Raw genomic sequence first — 18,205 nt, forward strand, 5'->3', positions numbered from 1 at the left:
TGTCACCAACTTCCTCACCTCCCCTACTCCCTCTCCTCCCCCCTCTCCCCTAACCCCACTCCCCCCGGCTCATCTGCATATGTAAATACGGCTTTATGTGACGGCCAAATGGGGCATTGTGGGACCCGACCATAACCCCACTGATCCACACAGCACTAACTACCCCAACAATACTACCACACAACTATCGGAATTATAACTTGATAAATTAGGAGAGCACAATTTGACTACAACCTCACACACACACACACACACACACACACACACACACACACACAATACAAACAGACCCCTATCAAAACTATAACCTGATACATTAGGTTGGTATAATGTGGCTATAACTTCACTGATCCACACAACACTACCCACCACAACAGTACTACCACACATCTATCACAATTAACTTGATAAATTAGGTTGGCATAATTTGGCTATAACCTCACTGATCCACACATCACTAACCACCCCAACAGTACTACCACAAACCTATCAGAAATATCCATATTATAATGATCCGATTTCTGTTAGTTTGTTTGTCACTGTAACAGGAAAAACGGAGCAAAGAAGCGCAGTTTTCGTTAGAGCAAGGTACTGGTAAAATGTTCTAACTTGAAGAATAAAACAATTTCCAGTCCAATCGGACCACCGGTTCCCCAATTACGACTCATTTTTGGCCTTTTGATTCAAATTTAGTATTTGCTTTTAGTGGAGGAGATGGATTTGTCCTTGATCCGGCATTGAAATTACCAGCATGACAGCAGAGAGGAGTGACGTGTTTGTTGTAGCATCACCCTCTCGCCTCTCCCTCCTCCCTCCTTACACTCCTAAAATCGTATGGTATAATGCTATAGTAAAATTTAGAATAATAGCAAACCCTACTATCCTCCCCCCCCCCCCTCGCTCTCTCTTCTCAACGGGTGTCCCAGCAGGATAAAAATAAGGGAAAATTCCTCGCTCCGTCCCAATCACGGCATGAGTAATTCAAATTTCTGTTACCTTTCGACTGAAAATGGGAACTGACTTGACATCGAGCGGAGGCCGCCCAAGGCGGCCTTTAAGCGAGCAACTTGATAAATAAGGTTAGCATAATTTGGCTATACTCTTGCTGATCCACACCCAACACTACCCACCCCAACAATACTACCACACACCTGTCGCAACTACTGTATAACCTGATGAATTAGGTTTGTATAATTTGGCTAAAGTATCACTGATCCAGACAAACACTACCAGCCACAACAACACTACCACACACCTGTTGGAACTATAACCTGATAAATTTCGTTATAATAATTAAGTAATGTTTCAAATACTGGAATTTATACTTAATGGCCACGTTAGAGTAAAAGCAATAACATACAATCACGTCTGCAACAACACATCAAAAAAATTTTCTTTATTTTTTTTCTTCTTGATTTCATTTTTCTTCTTGTTTTCCTTGTTGCTGTTGTTTTTCTTCGTCTTGTTTTCCTTCTTCTTTTCCTTCTGCTTCCCTCTCTCTCTCTCTCACCCTTACAATGATTTAGACGCCCGAGAGCGACGACACATTTAATAAATTCTAAACAAAGACGAAACAATAAAGACAGAGATCATGTGAAGGCGTTTCGATAGAAACGAGATATAATACATCATTATAAAATAAATGATAATAATAATAATAATAATTAGAGTGTATTTTTAGAAGGATCTTGACGTCCGAAAACAACCCTTAAAAAAAAAATAATAATAATTGCAACAATAGTAGCAACAACAACAACAGCAACAACACTAATAATAATAATCTATCTATCTATCTATAGCCCGACGCCCTAATCCCGCAAAGGGTGGCCGCAGACAAAACGCCTCCAAGTCACTCTGTCACCCACCATTTGACTCCCTCCCCCAACTCACCCCCCTCCCTCATATACCTCTCAACTCCATCCCTCCACCTCATCCTCGGTCTACCCCTCCCTCTCCCTCCCTCCACCTCACCTACATACACCCTCTTAGTCAGTCTTTCATTCTCCATTCTCTCCACATGTCCAAACCACCTCAGTGTATTTTTCCTAATCTTCTCAACCACATCCACATCTACCCCACAACGTTCCTTCACTTCTTCATTCGTCAACCTGTCCCTCCACGTCACTCCACATGCTCCTCTCGAGTAACTCATTTCCACTGCTCTCACTGTTGACTTGTTCCCCTCTTGCAAGGTCCACGCCTCGCTTCCATACGTCAGGGTAGGGATCACAATACCATCATGCAGTGACTTCTTAACTTCCATACTCACCTCCCTATTTCTCATCACTGCTTTCAGTGTACCAACAACCTTTCTTCCCTGCTGTACCCTTTCACGTACTTCATCCCCCAAAGTTCCATCTTTACTCATCACACTACCCAAGTACTTGAATGCACTCACATTCTCCATATCCTCACCATCCAACCTCACTGCACACTCTCTGACTTCATTCCTCTCAAACACCATAACTTTACTTTTGTTTACATTAACTTTCAGCTTCCTCCTCCTACACACTGTCCCAAATTCATTCACCAAACCTTGCAACTCCCATTCATCTTCACTCAACAATACTGTATCATCAGCAAACAGCAACACCGGAAGCTTCCAAATCTCATCCTCATTCATTAGGGCCACCCCCACATCCACTGCCCTACCTTGCACCTCCTTTACAACCCCATCCATATATATATTAAACAGCCATGGAGACATCACACACCCCTGTTTCAGTCCCACATTGAGATCAAAGAACTCACTCAGCTCATAATAATAATAACAATAATAATAATAATAATAATAATAAATAATAATAATAATGCCAAAGTTCTAGTAATAATCGCGTAAAGATACAAGGCCTAGGATACCACAGCGTCTCGTCATCCATGTAATATTAACGATGACGTATTTCCCCTCCACACACAGCCGTATACGGGTGACAGCATCGTGGTGCGGGGATAAAGGCGGGAAAAATGAGCGTCGTTTACCGGATGATGACGATGGCCGTGTCGGTGGGGCGGGGGAGAGGGCTGAAAAAGATCCTCGATTTCACATTTTCTTGAATTTCGGGGACATTATTGAGTGAGCTAGAATATCAAGTTAAGGCTCCCATTTTGAGGGTCATTTATGGAACATCTGTAACTGTTGTGTGAATCAGCCTGCATTCCACATGATAGAGTGCAGTCAGAACGATCCAGGTCAGACGATGGCAAAAAAGGAAAAGATAATGCGCTCTCACTTTTAACAACGCGGTCTTAACCCTTTCAACTGGAGGAAGTGTTGTCAACTGGTTAGGGCATTCACCTCGCAACTGGAAGAACCCTAAATCAATTCTCGGGCCGATCAGACTCCAGGACAAATGTTCCCAAATCCACAATTATTTACAGAAGAACTTCCTATATATTCAAGTTTCATTGCTACCTATAAAACGGATCTGACACTGCTACCTATAAACCAGATCTGACACTGCTTCCTATAAACCCGATCTGACACTGCTACCTATAAAGCGGATCTGACACTGCTACCTATAAAGCGGATCTGACACTGCTACCTATAAAGCGGATCTGACACTGTTGCCTATAAACCAGATCTGACACTGCTACCTATAAACCAGATCTGACACTGCTACCTATCAAGCGAATCTGACACTTCCCCCAAATAAAAGTAATAGGGGTATGAAAAAAGCTGTGATATTAAAACACACACACACACACACAATCTCTGACTTATGTATAGAATTTTCTGTATCTTCAAAGGGGTCAACATCTTAATAAACACGAAGCCTGGCAAAGAGGGTAAAGTGCTTGCAGGTGGGAAGGTGGAAAGGGATATGCGAGAGGTGAAGGATGGGAGGGGAAGAGGGAAGGAGGAGGTGGAGGAGGAGGGGAAGAGGGAAGGCGGGAGGGAAGGAGGAGGAGGAGGAGGAGAGGAAATGAGACACAGATGGGGAGAGAGGGAGGGAAAACAGAAATGGGAGAAAGAAATGGGTGGGGAAGTGGGAAGAATGAACGGATGGAGGAAGGCAGAGGAAAGAGTTGAAGGAGGAGGAAAGTAAATGAGACACAGATGGTGAATGATTTAGAAGTGTGTGTGTGTGTGTGTGTGTGTGTGTGTGTGTGTGTGTGTGTGTGTGTGTGTGTGTGTGTGTGTGTGAGAGAGAGAGAGAGAGAGAGAGAGAGAGAGAGAGAGAGAGAGAGAGAGAGAGGTGGGAGGAAAGGAAGAACATATGGAGGAAGCGAGGTGAGGGAGGAGGAAAGTATATGAGACACTGATGGAGAAACAGGACGGGTGGATGGAAGGAAGGAGCGAGCAAGAGGGAAGGAAATAGGAGAGATGGAAAAGTGTAAAGAAGTGAAAAGGGATAGGCAGGAAGGAGGAAGGAAAGGTGGCTGGATGAAGAGAAAATGAACGAGGGAAGAGAATGGGAAGGATTGGAGGAAAGGAGAAATGGAGAGTGGGGAGAATGAAGGAAAGATCGAAAGAAAGATGGACAGGAGGCAAGAAGGAGGAAAGGAGGTAAGATTGAAATGAAAGACTGGGAAATGGAAAGAAGGCTGGAGGGGGGAATGGAGACGGGAGGAAGAGGTGAGAGAATGGAGATAAAGGGAGGAAGATGGAAGAAAGAAGTGAAGATGAAAATATTTGAGACACGGAAGGTAAAAGGAATTGCGAGAGAGAGAGAGAGAGAGAGAGAGAGAGAGAGAGAGAGAGAGAGAGAGAGAGAGAGGATGATGGGAGGAAGGACTGAGAAAGGGAAGAAAAACAGGAAGAGGGAAGGGTGGGGATGATTAACGTACTACAGATGAAGGAACAGATGGGAAACGCAGTGGAAGTAGGGAAGTTGTGTGGGAGAGGAAAAGAAGAAGGAAGAGGAAGCGGGGAGGAGAGGGGAGAATGAAGATGAGGAAGAGATGGGGACGAGAAGGAAAAAAGGAGAAAGAGGCAGGGACGAGAAGAATGAAGAAGAGAAGGATGTGGGAAGACGAAGAAAACTGAGAAGAAAGAAGGAAAGGGGTGAAAGAAAGAAGGAAAAGAGAAAGGGAAGGAGAAGACAGAAGGAAGGAAATGAAAGAGGGAGGAAGAAACAAGGAAGGAAAAGAAAGAGGGAAGAACAAAAGAAAGGAGAAGAGAGAAGGAAGGAAAAGTAGGAGGGAGAGAAAAGAATGAAGAAGGTCAAGAGGAAAGTGAGATCAGAAATGGGGAGAGAGAGAGAGAGAGAGGAAAGGGAGAAGATAGGGTAAAACGAGGAGGCGGAGGCAGACATGAGAGAGGAACAGGGGAGAGAAGGGAGAGAAAAAGGGAGAAAAGGAGGCAGATGGTAGTGGGAGGCGAGGGATTAAGTGAAGGTGGCAGGAGAGAGGGAGAGAGAGAATGGAAAGCGAGGGACGTGGGAGAAAGGGAGTCACAGAGGGGAGGGAGGGGATGAAGGAGGAGGGAGGGAAGGGGAAGACAGAGGCGAGAGAGATGGTAAGGGAAGGAGCGAGGGAGGCAGGGTAGGGAGGAAGTGATGGAGGAAAGGGGGTGGCAGAATAGGAGATAGGGAGGGGAGAGGAAGGTAGGGGATTGAAGAAGGGCAGGGGAAGGAGAGAGGGAGGAAGAGTAGGAAGGGATGGAGGGAGGCAGGGAAGAGAGGAAGGAAGGGAGGGAAGGAGGGAGACAGGGAAGAAAGGAAGGAAGGGAGGCAGGGAGGGAGGCATGTTGGGTAAGAAGGAAGGAAGAGAGGGAGGGAAGGGATTAAGTGGAGGTGGAAAGGTAGCCTGAATCAGAAGTAGGACGTAAAATGGGGAAAAACCGTGGGAAGCTGCCTAAGGTCACGACAGCTAAGGGCAGGGGTGAGGGCAGGGCAGGGGGGCAACGGGCAAGAAAGTAAGAGCAGAGGTGAGGGCAGGGGCTTAGGACAGGACAGGGTAGGGCAGGGCAGAAATAGGTAAGGACACATGTAAAGGCAGGGACTTAGGGAAAGGGTAAGGGCAATGGTTTAGTGCAGGGGTATTTAAGGAAAGGGAGCAAGGAGGTAAGGGCAGGGGTACCTAAAGGTAGGGGAACTTCGGAGAGTGGGGTAGGGGTGAAATAAAGAAAAGAAAGAAATGAAAGATGCAAGCGGGAAATAATGAGAACAAGAAGTGGAAGATGAAAACACACACACACACACACACACACACACACACACACACACACACACACACACACACACACAAATCCCTCTAATCTACAAAGACACTGGATTAAAATACCTGGTACAAGAGAAGCGTGACTAAAAATGGAGTGGAGAAAAAAAAAAAAAAAAAAAAAAGGAGAAAAGAGCTTACAAGAAGACGGATGGAAGAAGTGGAATCAGAGAGAGAGAGAGAAGATACTGGAAAAGCGAAGAGGGAAGGACAGAGAAATATGAGGAAAATGATATAAAAGATAGGAGAGATAATGGAGGTAATATCTGGTATGAAGGAGAGGTATTATAAAGACGTAGAGCTGGGAGGAAAAAAGGATGATAATGAGGAGAGAATATGGTGGAGAGAAGGAGGGCCTGGGTGGTGAAGAAGGAGGATGGGAAAGGAAGAGGAAGGAAGACGAAAGGGTAGGAAGGAGGAAAAAAACTGAAGGGACATAATAACGAAGATTAAGGGAGTCTACAGGGCAGTGATGGGAAAGGCAAAAGAAGGGAGAAAAATTTAGTGAGAATATGAAAGGAAACATGAAGAGGCAAGAGGAGGCAGGCACGAAGAAGGATGGAGGGATATTGGGGAAGGAAAGTGAAGCAGGAAGTTCAATAAAGCAAGATGGATGAAGGAAGAAGAGGAGAGGTTGGAAAGAGAGAGACGAGAGAGGCAGAAGGCTGGAAGAGGAGAAAGAAAGAAGGGGAGACTTTGGAAGGAGAGAAAAGGGAGAGATAGAAGGCTGGAAAAAGAGAATGGAGAGAAAGGGAGAGAGGGAGCACAAAGGGAGGGCAGTGGCGTGGAGACCAGGAAATGAGGGGAAACAATGCGGCCCTGCTGGATATGGGAATGTGGAGGGGGAGGGTGGGGAGGGAGGGAAGAGGGAAGGCAGGAAGGATGGATGTATTGGAGGAAGGAAGGAGAGAGGGGAGAGTGAGGAAGATGAATGGATTGGAGAAAGGAGGAGGAGGAGAGGAGAAGGAGGAGGAGGAGAGGAGGAGGAGGAGGAAGAGGAGGAGGAAACAGGGGAAGAGAAAGACTTATGGATTAGAGAGAGAGAGAGAGAGAGAGAGAGAAATGACGATGATGATGGGGTCGTGGGCAGGAAGGTCCAAGTGTTCTCTCTCCCTTAAAGACTGACCACCCCATTCACCATCTTCACATCACCATTATCATCACGTAAGTCATCACAAATCACCACTACTATTTCTACTACGTTTCATTACATTACTTAACATGCTATAGTATCATCACCACCATTAACATCTCATCATCACATCTATGTCATCACGAAAGAACCACTACTGTTTCTGCTACGCTTCATCACATTATTCAACATCATATCATATCATCACCACCGTCATCACCACCACCACCCTAATCATCATCACAAAATCACGACTACTATTTCTGCTACATTTCATTATTCAACATCCTATTACCATCACCATCATCATCACCATCACCATCACCCTCAACATCACCATCACCATCATCATCATCACCATCACCATCATCATCATCACCATTCCTTTTACTACGTACTTCTCCAGCACCAGAAGTATCGTAGAAAGAGATAACATTGGGCTGAAAATACCTCCTTCCATTTTTAGACCTACATCAAATGCGGAAGTAAGTCTGTTCTGAATACACACACACACACACACACACACACACACACCGCCATCACATCATCATCACATGTCCATTACGCCACTGACGATCACATCACTACGACACTACAAAATATCTACCTCTCTCTCTCTGTACACACACACACACACACACACACACACACACACACCCGTCTACCAAGAGCCTGAATACCCTTAATTAGGAGTCTTAATAACCCATCCTAAGTGCTAATGACGGCTCTTCTATGTTAATCAACCGAGGGGGACGACAGCGTAAGAAAACAGACGCATTTACACTCCTATGACACACACTCAGATGAGGAAAATCGTCTGGCCTGGAATTGTACTTTAAATCGCTCACCATGATCCGTATTCTCGTCGGTTACGGGGGGGTTCTTAACACCTTTTCCGTAGCGATTTATTTTTTTGGACATGGCCGATTAATATCCTTCCGTATGTTATTTATGCTGAGTATGGAGGTATTTGAGAGATTTGTATCACACAGTCGAGGGCAGCAAGGAGCAATAAGGAAAAATGAATCGTTTACAGGAAGGTGTTAGGTGTCATAAGTGGCTGAAATAAAGGAAGGGTTAATGAGGGACGTATTCTAGGCAGCAAAGGAGGCTCCGTAGCACCTCCTACTCAGCGATTTATTTTGCATATTACACCTTACTGATATTTACATTAATATCAACATCGTCTGCATCAACAACATACAACAGGAAAATAAGACAAAATGCGTACAACAATCACTACGCACGTATTTTAGGTGATAAATAAGGCAGTACTGTATATACCTAAAATTAGAGACCAATTTTGCCTATTACACCATGCATTTAAAATCTGCCTGGGTATTTGCATCAATAACACTGAGGATACTACGGCAAAATGGCTAGAATAATTCGCTCAGGATCAGGTGTGAAGAAATGCGTTCAGTGCAATGTATTTTGTTTTATTCTTGCCATCACCAGGAGATATATCATTCAGAGAGAGAGAGAGAGAGAGAGAGAGAGAGAGAGAGAGAGAGAGAGAGTTAGGATCAATACACCATCTCCCACCTGCCACTGAGCTCACCCCAAAACACACCAGGGGCCTCTCCACTACCACTACTACCACCATCCTAACTACCACCATCGGAACTACCAACAGCTAATACCATCCTAACTACACTACCGTAAGTACCACAATCCTAACTACCACAACCACTGTTACGATTAACTATTTTCCACCCTAACTACCACCATCCTAACTACTATAACTACCACAACCCTAACTACCACCATCCTAACTACTATAACTACCACAACCCTAACTACCACTAAACTATCTACTACTATCCCAACTACCATTATTCTACCTACCACAACCTCAACCATCCTAAGTACGCTACCACATCGCCACATCAGCAATTAATTCATGAGAGAGAGAGAGAGAGAGAGAGAGAAAGAGAGAAAGAGAGAGAGAGAGGTTCAGTGCAGCAGGGTACGACTAAAAAAAAGCACACACACACACACACACACACACACACACACACACACACACACACACACACACACACACACACACACACAGAGTGAATTACAAGGATAAGTAGTATCTCAAAATGTCCTACGAACCATGGTGTGATGGGGGAGGGGGCTGGGAGAGAGGGCCTGGGAGGATACATGAGCTGAGATGAGGCAGCTTCCCTTAGGCCGACACGGGATTACAGGAGACACATACAAGACGAGCAGGAGGGTAGGGGGATATGGACACGCAGATTGGAAGGGAGAGAGGAAGAAGTGGAGGACGGGAGAAAAAAGAAGAGGTAGTTAAAGAAAAGGAAGACAACAGGAAAAAGAAGAGGATAGCGTGAAAGAATTGGAAGAAAAAGAGGAAAAAGAAGAGGGAGACTTAGAAGAATTGGAGGAAAAGAGGAAAAAGAAGAGGGAGACTTAGAAGAATTGGAGGAAAAGAGGAAAAAGAAGAGGGTGGAGTGGCAGACGTGGAGAAAAAGTGGAAACAGAAGAGGGAGGTGTGGAAGAACTGGAGGAAAACAGGAAAAAGAAGAGGAAGGAGTGGAAGAAGTGGAGGGAAAAGTAGAAGGACTGGAAAAGATATGACTGGGAGATAGGATTTTTTGATGGGGTTTTGCTGAAGGATTGCTGGCGAGTTGTATTTTGTGAGGTTATGCTGAAGGACTGCGTGTGTTGTGAGAGTGGGTTGCAGGTGATTGTGCTGTGGTGTGACACGCTGCATTACATTTTTGCAGCGTGCATTGTCTGTGAGCTGTACTTGTGTTGCATCACGGTAAGGCAACATTAAAAGTTTCTCTGCATTGTTTGAGTGAGGGGGATGAGGTGTGTTGTGGTGTGAGAGGCTGCTTTATGGTGAAGGTACAGTGGATTCAGAACTGTATTTTTATGTGTTGTGGTGTAAGGGACTGCACAGTGAAAGTCGTATTCTTATTGTTCATCACACTGGTCAAGGCCAAGTTGTAAACGGTACTCTTTAAGGTAGAGTGTGAAGGTCGTTTGTCCCTGGCAGGCGTGGTGGTGGTGGTGGTGGTGGCCCTACAGACACAATGGCGAATAATGTGCGGGAGCAGGTGCACAGCCTGGGGGACACTCACTGCACCCATCCACCCTCCCTTCCTCAAGCCGGGATGGGAGATGTCACATGGATTCTTTGGAGCGTAAAAGCTTCGAGAGAACAACTATAGCACCACAATCTCTCGTAACTTAATGAATAAAGTTTTTGGCGAAGATTAGTTCTTTCACACACACACACACACACACACACACACACACACTCTCTCTCTCTCTCTCTCTCTCTAAGATGCCATGTGAATAATGTAACAATATGACACAATCGCAACACTGAGAGCATCATGGAACCTACACCACACAACTAATCAATGTTATGTGTTTCACCCTCACATCTTACTTATATTAAATACTGGGATACAGCGCCAAGCAGGCTACTGTATGAGATGATGTCTACTAAGATACACCGTCATGAATGGTGGGTTTGAATCCCTGTGGTGCCGTGGTGTTAATTTATATTATTTCTGGCGACCCCCTCTTGTGCTGCGTCTCATCAATGATAAAGTGTTACTATGAACAATAACTTGCTGCCTGACAAGTTCGATGTTCCTGTGTCGGGATGAACGCTTCGTGCGGGAATAATGAATGAAGTCTTCACGAAACGGGGAATATTAATCCTTTCAATCGCCAAACGATATTTTTCAGCTGAGAGTAAGTCATAGATGCCCGAGTGTTAAAACCGGAAAAAAGAAAAAAAAAAAAAATCGTTCCTGCTTTACTCCCCACACTGGACGCCCTTCATAGATCACAACCTATTACCGGATTCCCGAGGGGCTGCCCATGTTTACAATCCATTAAGCCGTCTTCCATGTCCACACGGGATTCACGACTCTTCAGTGTTAAAGTACCATTTACCAATATGGTGCTTACGTAGAGTTACCGAGGAAAAAAAAAAAAAAAAACTACATTCCTGGTTTTGTTTGACGACTATGTATCTTCCTCGTTTTGTTTGAAGACTAAGGCCAGTATTCACGTCGGTAAAGGAAGCTCCCAAACACCTTTTCCTTAGCGATTTATTTTGCTTACTACCGAACACCTTACTGTCCTCTTCTCTGTGAAATCGAGACAAGTTGGTGATAATACTGGACTAACACAACAACTGCAAGATTATATACCCAGTTTGATACCAATGAACAAACAGACAGACTCCTGGAACAAAACGAAATCAGTATCCCACCGTAGCTCCCTCTATATCATTTCAAGAGGGCTGACTTGCATGTTTATTTCATCATTATGTAAAGGAAGACTGGCTGAGAGGCGAGGGTGTGGCAGCGGTGTGGAGATGAGGAGAGGGTTAGAGGAGGAGGAGGAAGGGCTGGAAAGGACTGGAGAAATATTAACATCTTTCGTAGGCTAAACAGGTACCCCAGCAGTAAATAATAAATAGGGGTCAAATCTAGAAAGGACTCTAATTATTTTTTAAGATAAATAAGTCACCATATCAGGTAACTATTATCCAGTTATCTTTTACATAACGGTATTTACAGTTCAATATCCACTCAAACTGAAGTGTTGAGAGCTGCATCAGTGAAGAAAAGTGCACTTACTGCAATTTTATTCACAACGTAAGATTTTTGAGAGGTTTTAATACGTCCCTGATCAAAGTGCTGGTGTTGAATAGTGAAAGTGTTGGCAAGTGTGGAAAGGAAGTTGAGGCCATGATGAGGGTGGCGATACACTGCTTTAGGCGGTGCTGGAAGGCGGAGGGTGGAGAAGGTGTTAAATTGTATAAAGGCTGAAGACAGTATATTGGGAAAGTGTGTTTTCTTCTTCTTCATCATCATTATGCTTCATCATTATCATCATCATCATCACGACCTTTTTTCCCACCACAGGATGAGGTGAGGATAAGGTGTAATTTACCTTTAATTATGATACCTCCAAAAGAACCGCATACCTAATCTCCTACATCCTTTGATTCAAGATATACTAACATTCCCTCACATTCAACATATTCCACATTATATTTCGCCTTTACCGCCCTATGAACACAACGTATACAACTTGACATCATCTCTTTAACAAAACTCAATTGACCAGGTTACTACTCCAGGCTGCTCTCCCATGACTCACAAACCAGATTCAACCATGCAGCCTCAGTGCAAAGACCTACACTCGAGTGCTTATGATACACATCTATGGAAGTTACTGTACTCTGGTTATCTATTTATTTCCTTATTTAGCCTATCTATCTACCTATTAATTCATATTATTTATTACGATCTATGACCCCAAAATATACCTAAATATTCTCAGTACCTAAATATTCTCAATAATTTGTATCTTTTTAGGTGGAAACTTGGGTTGGGGTGACGACGACGACAATATCGACATTGACTGCACAGGTAAAACACAAAAGCAAACTAATGATTATGATGATGATGATGGTGATGATGATGGTGATGATGATGATGATGATGAAAAATATCAACGTTAACTGTATAGGTAAAACACAAAAGCAAATTAGCGTGCAACGTCCTAAAATGAACCAGGGCCTCCTAAACCCACCTAAAACCTTTCGGAACAATCTTCTATCAACCACTTGCTCTACAATGAAAAAGATCCCTAACCTCTTTCAGCTCAGGTGATGGGCATGATCAAGATTGGAGGACTGATTTGGCTGTACTGTTTTTACTTCAAACTTGGCCTAAAACTGCCATCTCTCCATCTCGCATGCCAAGTTTTAATAATAAAATTAATATTATGATCTTATGCTATTCACGAAAAAGTGCTATGGAAAAAAAAGGGGAGCAGTAGCAATGTCTTTTTCTGCCACTGACCTGCGTGAGTTAGGCTGTGAACGGATGAAAACCTGGACCAAGTTAGAATAAAAACTGTAAAATAAGTCTTATTTCAGCCTCATAACTAAGGCTCATCAAGTTCCATGCAGCTACGACTAAGTATTCATGTTGTGGGAGTGGCTCACTTTAGTCAGATGAAAACAAACGGAATATTACATTCACAAAGCATAAAAAAAAAAAAAAGCAAAGTTCACCATCTTCTGCCAACCATTACCATAAACAAAATACCAGATGCTCACTGACCAAACCTTACATAAGCGCTGGAAGGTTGGAGGAACTTGGAAGGCAGTCTAGAATCTCCTAAATATGCAAAAATATGGAGGAGGGTGCAGGAGAGGCGGGGATGTGGTGAAAAAACTGGAAAACTGAGGTAGTGAGTGTGGTGATGGAAGACGTAGATGATGATGGTGGTATTAGGAGTGTTGGAAGAGGCAGCCAAAGAGGTACTGGAAGATGATGGAAGGCGTACTAGAAGACGGTGATGGTGCTGCTAAAAGTGTTCAAAGACGTACTGGAAAATGATGGAAAACGTACTTGAAAATTATGATGATGCTGAGAGAGGCAATTAGAGGTACAGGAAAATGATGATGATGATAGCATTAAGTAGGCTGACGGTGTACCGGAAAATCATGGGTGAAGTGCTATTAAAAAAAAAAAAAAAAAAATGCTGGAACAAGCGGTGGAAAAAGGAGTGGAAAATAATGAGGCAATCAGACAGGGCTGGAAGAAATGCAAGATATGACAGGGGCTCCAGGAAAGGGGTGAAGTTCTGAAAAATGATGACTGGAATTGCGGGAAGAGTTAGGTCGCGTCCATACCAAATGCTTGCTGGCGCGGGAGGTTGTAGGCGAGAATTCTGCATCACTCTAGCCCATACAAGCGGACGCAGCCTTGGGAGTAAGATTAAAAAAGAAGTGTTGTGTGAGGGGAAGAAAGGATGTGGTGGAAGATTATACATGGTGCTGGAAAGTACTGTAAGAGACAAAGGGATGTTCTGGAAGATTTTATATGCTGCTGTAAAATGCTGGAGAAATGGAAGAAAAAGATGTTAAACAAAGCAGCCCAATGTGACAGTGCTGGAAGTGACGGATGCTGCAGGTGAGTAAAGAAGAGGCAATGAATGACGAACTGGAATATGATGAGAAATGCTGCCGGAAAGTGCGGATGGGGCAGTGAAGGAAAGTGGTGGAAAACGGTAAGTTGTGCTGGAGGCTGAGGTGAAATATGTGACAGATGCGATAAGTGCTGTGAAATGTGGTGGTGGAGGCGGTGAATGATGTACTGGAAAATGAAAGTAATGCTGGAGTAAGGACTGGATATGATGGTGCGGGGCATACGTCTTGGAAGAGGGGGTACTGGTAATGACTGTGTTCCTGGAAAGTGCCAGAGGAAGCGATCAAGATGCTGGATGATCATGATGAAAGTCTGGAAAAGGCAGCACTGGAAATTATGGTAGCGCTGGAAGAAATGATGAAGGGGACAGATGATAATGACAAAAATGCTGTCTGGAAAGGACGGGTGCCAATGGAAAATGGTAGAGGAAGGGCTGGAAAAGGGAATTGCTAAAAAGAAGTGCTGGAAAATATGTGTGGTGTTAGAAAGTGCTGGAGGAAGCGATGAAGTTCCTGGATGATGCTCATAGGAGTACTCGAAAATTATGATATTATTACAAGAGCTGGAAAAGTGTCCGGAAATAACAACAGCTGCCGGGTAGTGGTAGAGGAAGAACTGCAAAATGTCGGCGCTACACACAACTGCTGAAAACCCTGGAAGAAACGAAGAAGATGCTAGGTGGTGATAAGGACAACAGAGGTGACGGAAAATGATGTTGGTAATATAAGTTCTGGAAGAGAAGGTGTTGGAAACGAGGGCTGGTGGTGGAAGGAGGAGGCATGAGAAGTAGCGTGCTGGGGAGGCTCACATGACCATCAAGAGAGGGCGTGACGTGTGTGCTGAGGAGGGGGGGATGAGGGAAGGGAGAAAGGGGTGAAGGGATGGCGTGATAAAGGGTACGAGAGAGGGAAGATAAGAGGACAGACGGAATGAGGGGAGATGCAGGGGAGGAAGAAAAGAGGAACGAAAATGATGAGAGAAAAGAGACAAATTATAAAAGAAGTATAAGAATAGTGTGAAAAAGGAGATGAAAATGGTGAAAAATATGGAATGGGTGAAAGTAGAAAAGGTGTGAATGAAAGCCAGAGGGGAAAAAGTGTGACGGGAAGATGAAAGAATGGGGAATGTACGCGATGGAAAGAATGAAACAACGGTAAAGAAACAAGTGAGAGAATGAAGATACAAAAAAATGTGAGAAAATGAAGAGAAGAGAGAGAAATATGGTGAAGGGAACGGGCAAATGACTGGGAAAAGGATTGGAAGAGTGAAATAAGGAGAAAAAGAGGGGAGATAGAAAGGCCTGAAACTACAAGATGGGGACACCAAATGCAAGGACTAAAAGAAAAAGGGTGTGGAGGAGGAGGAGGAAGAAATGGGACAAAAAAAATTAAAATAAAAAACAAAAAAAGACAAAAAAGAGAGGAGAAAACAAGGGTAAAAGAAAACAAAGCAATAATGATGAGGGGAAGAAAAGGGAACGAGCAAGGACATGAAACGGACAGAGAAGAGGGAAAAGGAAAAGGCGAGGGTTGGAGAAAGGGGAGTGAGAGGGAAGAAGACAGCAGACAGATTCTATAGGAAAAGAAGAGGTGGGGCGGAGGAGGACCAACTAACAGGGTGGGGAGGAGAGGAATGAAGAAAGGGGAAGAAAATGAGGGAGGGAGAAGAGGCAGGGGAAAGAGATAAAGTGAAAGGGGAAAAATGAAGAAGGGGAAGGGACAGGTTCAACACAAGAGGGAGAAGACAAAAAGTGGGGGAGAAAAAAAGAATTAGGAAGAAATGAAGATAATAAGAGGGAGAAAAAACTGGGATACGTAAATGAGGAGTGAGAGAGGAAAAGAGTAAAGGGGAGAGACAGATTCGACACGGCAAGAGAGGGAGAATAAACAGGGTGGGGAGAAGGGAGAAAGGTGTGGGGTGCTGAAAGGAGAGACAGGAAAGAGATGAAGAGGAACATGACCAGAGAGAGACGAGGGAAGAGGGAGGTGTGGGGAAAATATGAAGTGTGTGTGTGTGTGTGTGTGTGTGTGTGTGTGTGTGTGTGTGTGTGTGTGTGTGTGTGTGTGTGTGTGTGTGTGTGTGTGTGTGTGTGTGTGTGTGTGTGTGTGTGTGTGTGTGTGTGTGTGTGTGTGTGTGTGTGTGTGAGAGAGAGAGAGAGAGAGAGAGAGAGAGAGAGAGAGAGAGAAATATAACCCCTGAAGAGAGCAGAAGAAGAACTCGGCCTAAAAATGGGAAGAGACACAGAAGGAGGAAGTAGTGATGACATAGGAATATTGAGTAGGGGAAGACGGTGCACTTGGAGGAGGAAACCCAAGAAGACGACCAAATAGAGGGATTGGGGGAGCGTGATAGGAATTAACGAGAGAGAGAGAGAGAGAGAGGAATGAAGGCAATATAATCCGAAGCAAGAGAGGAGGACAGACAAGGAGGATGGCTGTTGGGATGCAGAAATAATAGAAGAGGAAGAAAATGAAATCTGAATCAAGAGGTGAGGCCAAACAAAGATGAAGGAAGTAGTGATGACAAGTGACTATCAAGTAGGGGATGATGGCAGTGCACTCGATAGGAGGAAGACCCAAGATGAAGACCTAAGAGAGAGAGAGAGAGAGAGAGAGAGAGAGAGAGAGAAACATACTGAAGGGAGACAGACCAAGAGACGAGTTGAAAGGACGATGGCGAGGAATGTTAGACGGAGGGTAGATATTCGGTGGGGGGAAAAAATGGATTACAAGATTGCCAACATTTTTTAGGGAATACAAGACTGCCAACATTTTTAAGGGAATACAAAACTGCCAACATTTTTAAAGGAATACAAGACTGCCAACATTTTTAAGGGAATACAAGACTGCCTACATTTTTATGGGAATACAAAACTATCTACATTTTTAAAGGAATACAAGATTGCCAACAGTTTTAAGGGAATACAGTACAAGACCGCCAACATTTTAAGGGAATACAAGACTGCCTACATTTTTAAAGGAATACGAGATTGCCAACATTTTTAAGGGAATACAAGACTACCAACATTTTTAAGGGAATACAAGACTGTCAACATTTTTAAGGGAATACAAGACTGCCTACATTTTTATGGGAATACAAGACTGCCAACATTTTTATGGGAATACAAAGCTATCTACATTTTTAAAGGAATACAAGATTGCCAACAGTTTTAAGGGAATACAGTACAAGACTGCCAACATTTTTAAGGGAATACAAGACTGCCAACATTTTAAGGGAATACGAGACTGCCAACACTTTTAAGGGAAAACAAGACTGCCAACATTTTTAAGGGAATACAAGACTGCCAACATTTTAAGGGAATACAAGACTGCCAACATTTTAAGGGAATACAAAACTGCCAACATTTTAAGGGAATACAAGACTGCCAACATTTTAAGGGAATACAAGACTGCCAACATTTTTAAGGGAATACAAGACTGCCAACATTTTAAGGGAATACAAGACTGCCAACATTTTAAGGGAATACAAAACTGCCAACATTTTTAAGGGAATACAAGACTGCCAACATTTTAAGGGAATACAAGACTGCCAACATTTTAAGGGAATACAAGACTGCCAACATTTTAAGGGAATACAAAACTGCCAACATTTTAAGGGAATACAAGACTGCCAACATTTTTAAGGGAAACCAAGACTGCCAACATTTTTAAGGGAATACAAGACTGTCAACATTTTTGAAGGAATACAAGATTGCCAACAGTTTTAAGGGAATACAAGACTGCCAACATTTTAAGGGAATATGAGACTGCCAACATTTTTAAGGGAATACAAGACTGCCAACATTTTTAAGGGAATACAAGATTGCCAACATTTTAAGGGAATACAAGACTGCCAACATTTTTAAGGGAATACAAGACTGCCAACATTTTTAAGGGAATACAAGACTGCCAACATTTTTAAGGGAATA

The sequence above is a fragment of the Coenobita brevimanus genome, chromosome 46, assembly GCF_032717465.1.
Source record: "Coenobita brevimanus isolate Jiangsu-jjx chromosome 46, ASM3271746v2, whole genome shotgun sequence".
Lineage (NCBI taxonomy): Eukaryota > Metazoa > Arthropoda > Malacostraca > Decapoda > Coenobitidae > Coenobita > Coenobita brevimanus.